Here is a 4,166-nt window from a genome sequence, read left to right as displayed (position 1 = left end):
CGCCAGGGAAAGGGTGACAGGAAGAACGTGAGACCAAGGAGAGGGTGACAGGAAGAGTGTGACACCAGGGAGAGGGTGACAGCAGTGGGTGATAGGAAGAGCGTGATGCCAGTGAGAGGGTGACAGCAGTGGGTAACAGGGAGAGAGTGACAGGAAGAGCATGACGCCAGGGAGAGGGTGTATATATATATATATATATATATATATATAAAACTCCATCCTCATTTGCAAGTAGCTTGTAAAAACGAGAAAGACCAGCACAACCAAGTAAATAAAAATGCCTTTGAGAAAGGTGCACCAGCATCAAAACGGCTGTCAGGGTTCTGGAGGAATGTCTCCTTAGCCTACACTGGCTTATACATGCTGCTACCAGGATGATGTAGTGTATAACTGGCTTGAGCACTTTATGGAGTACGTTATTGTGATGGATGAAATGCATTTTTATTTATTTGGACAAAATATGTGCTAAAGATGCGATAAAACATACTTTTGAGGGGGAAAATAGTAAACATCTGAAAAAGCTTTCTATATAGATTTTTAACACAAAATCTATGACGGCAACAGGCAAGATGGTCTGACAGTCCTCAAAACTAGCAAATCACTGATCTCAATGTCGAAACCATAAAGACAACATATTGCAATAAAACAATTCCAGTCTACAAATTAGTTATATAAATTCCCCTGATAATTCAATTTCATGCGTAATGTGCAAAATTATAGCATACACAGGCTTGTGCCTGGTCACACAAATACATAACTTAAAATTAACAAATGAAAGCAAATGTCTTAGCACTCCCCATGCTCAATAGTCATTCTGCTGCAGTGACCTGTAGCCACCATCCGCCATGCTATCCTAGCACAGCCAACGTCCAGTTCCTGACATTACAACACTGCTTCCTACTCACTGGCCACTAACAGGCATCAGTACACCGTGCAGTTGGTTTATGGGTGTTTTGATCTACTTTCCTGCTTCTGACTTCATGCTGGCTCTGGGTGAGCTGGAAAACCCGAACAGTTAATAGTATGTGTGTATTTTGAGGATGTGACCTGGCTTTCTAGATCTACAGTATGCTTCTTTTCTAGCAGGTGAATAAGCTTTTTCGCCCAAATGTAGACCGTACCTGTAATATAGGGTCTCTGGGCAGGATGTACCAAACTACTTCAATACATCCCGCCACACATTGCATTGAAACTGATTGCAAATGTACGAACATATGTGATTAGTATCGCAAAGGACAGCTCTTCCGATAAGAGCTGCCCTTTGTGATCAGTGCTAGTCACTGGACTTTAGGGTTTTGGCCTCGGAAATCCGCGGGGCGTTCTGAGAGGGATCCGAAAAGATCTCTCTTGCAAAAAATGTGGAAAGAAACCCATAGCCTTCCGCATGGAAGGCCTGGTGTCCAGGGCTTACAAACATATGGGAAATGTAGCCAAAGCCTAAAAACTGTTTTTGTTTGTTTTTCTTATTCAACCACTACGGAGGCATCCTTTGTAGCATATGGTCATGTTGCATTGTCCTTTTGATATATAAAAAAAATGCCCATTTATAGGTGATATATATATTTCTGCTGTGGGCTCCACAAGGAATGACATCGCGGTGTAGAGTAGGATCTTGATCCGAGGCACCAACAGGCTCAAAGCTTTTGACTGTTCAGGTTCAGGGGGTTTCTTACCCCCCCAGTGGGTCGGTAGCGCTTGGGGCATCACAAGACCCACCTTGGGCTACATTCTCCACATTGTTAAACACGCTTGTGACTAAATTGACGCCCCCTGTGGAACCACCTGTGCCACTACCACAGTTTATTGTCCCTGCTGTGAACCTGCCATGGGAGGACAAGCTTTGCACTCAGTTACAGCATTTGAACCGATCTATGTCTAAATCTAAGGGTCACTCTCGCCCGTATAAGACTAAGTTGTCTTCTAAAAGGGCCATTACTTCCTCCCAATCCACGGCTTTAACCGACACGTCCTTTGAGGAGGACGGTGCACATACTGACCCCCCCAGACACTGACGCTGATGTTTCAGATGGGGAGGGGAAATCATCTGTGGATGTCTCGTATTTGATTGAGGCGATACGGCTCATTCTTTAAGTGTCTGATGTTTCTGAGCCTGAAACTGTCTCAAAGAAACCGGATAGGTTTAAGCGTAAGAAGGTGGTTAAACATGTTTTACCCTATTCTCAACACCTGGTTGACATACGTCAGGAATCCTGGGAAAATCCAGGGACAAAATTTACACCGAATAAGAGACTGTTGGCTCGCTATCCTCTCTCTGCGGAGGTGTGTAAAAATTGGGAAACTCCTCCAGCGGTAGATTCTCATGTGGCGCATATGGTTGTTTCCTCCGCTCCACCAGTAACTACCGTCACTTCTCTGAAGTAACCGACGGATCGTCGTGTGGAGGGCTGTTTAAAAGCTATTTATACCCTTGCGAGGGCTGTGCAAAGGCCAACTATTGCAGCGACTTGGACTGCTGAAGCTGTTGAGGCGTGGGCTCAGGGACTTGAGGCGGAACTGCCTTCTGATGCATCTGAGCATGCTCAACAATGTGTCTCATATATTGCCACGGCTTCTCTGTACCTTAAGGAGGCGGCCTCCGATGCCGGGGTGCTCCGTTTTGGCCAGATGTATCCTTTGGTTGAAATCCTGGTCGGTGGATTTGGATTCCAAGAAAACTCTGGAGGTGCTTCCTTTCAAGGGAGATATTCTCTTTGGAGAAGACCTCAATAAGATTGTGGCTGATCTGGCTACTGCTAAAACAGCTTGCCTACCTAGTGTGGCTCCTTCCGCACAGAAGGCTAAAAGTACTTTCCCTCGGCCCTTTCGTACTCCAGGTAACGCAAAAGGTCAGGCGTACCCAAAGCAAGCTCGTGCTTCCAGACCTGCCAAGCCCAGACCGAAGCGTGCCTGGGCTGCCCGTCAGCCAGCTTCCATAACTGACAAGCCTGCCGCATGATGGGACGGGCCTCCCTCTGGGGGATCCCAGGGTGGGGGGCCGACTACTAGGTTTTGCCCAGGAATGGTTGAAGACCACTTCAGATACCTGGGTGAGGGAAGTCGTCGCTCAAGGTTACGCCGTACCTTTCAGAAATCACCCCCCTCATTGATTTTGCCTGACAGATGTGCCTCTGGATCCAGCAAAAGCAAACACGTTGCACTCGGTGGTACATTCCCTCCTGTTCACAGGAGTGGTGGTACAGGTGCCTCTGACCCAGAGGGGCAAGGGGTTCTATTCACCGCTGTTTCTAGTCCCGAAACCGAACGGGTCCTTGAGGCCCATTCTCAATCTGAAGTCCTTGAACAAGCATGTGCGGGTCTCCAGGTTCCGCATGAAAATGCTGCGCTCTATTGTTCTGGCTATGGAGCGTGGGGACTATATGGTCTCCCTTGACATACAGGATGCCTACCTACATATTCCTATTGCGGTATCTCATCAGCAGTACCTGCGGTTTGCGGTGGACAATCTTCATTACCAATTTCAGGCGTTACCCTTTGGTTTGACAATGACTCTGCGAGTTTCCCCAAAGTTATGGTGGTCATGACGGCTACACTCCGCCGTCAAGGGGTCAGGATACTAACATACCTATTCGACTTGTTGATCCTGGCAAGTTCCCCAGAACTTCTCCTGTGTTATCTCGAGTTGACGGTCCAGTGCATGAAAGCCCACAGGTGGCTGATCAACTGGAAGAAATCCTCCCTGGTTCCGGCTTGGAGCATGGTACACCTGGGAGCGTTATTGGACACCCACAACCAGCGGTTGTTCTTGTCTCGGGAGAAAGTCTTGAAACTTCAGGACAAGATCCGTTGCTTCCTATCCTGTCCGCAAGTGTCGATTCATTCGGCGATGCAAGTGCTAGGTCTCATGGTGTCGGCTTTCGACATGGTGGAGTATGCTCAATTCCATTCTCACCCTCTGCAGAAGTTGATTCTGTCCAAGTGGGACGGCCTGCCTCACCGGATCAGATCTCACATGATCTCCCTATCTCCGGAGGTCCGTCGGTCACTGAGCTGGTGGCTGCAGGACCAACAATTGAGCAGGGATCGTCCCTTCTGGATATCCAACTGGGTCCTGCTGACGACGGATGCCAGTCTGAGAGGTTGGAGCGCGGTGTTGGAACAACACTCTCTTCAGGGTCGGTGGACCAAGGAGGAGTCGCTTCTCCCGA

The sequence above is a fragment of the Pseudophryne corroboree genome, chromosome 2 (assembly GCF_028390025.1).
Source record: "Pseudophryne corroboree isolate aPseCor3 chromosome 2, aPseCor3.hap2, whole genome shotgun sequence".
NCBI classification, from domain to species: domain Eukaryota; kingdom Metazoa; phylum Chordata; class Amphibia; order Anura; family Myobatrachidae; genus Pseudophryne; species Pseudophryne corroboree.
The sequence above is the reverse complement of the archived record's forward strand: the minus strand, read 5'-3'. Positions refer to the sequence as shown.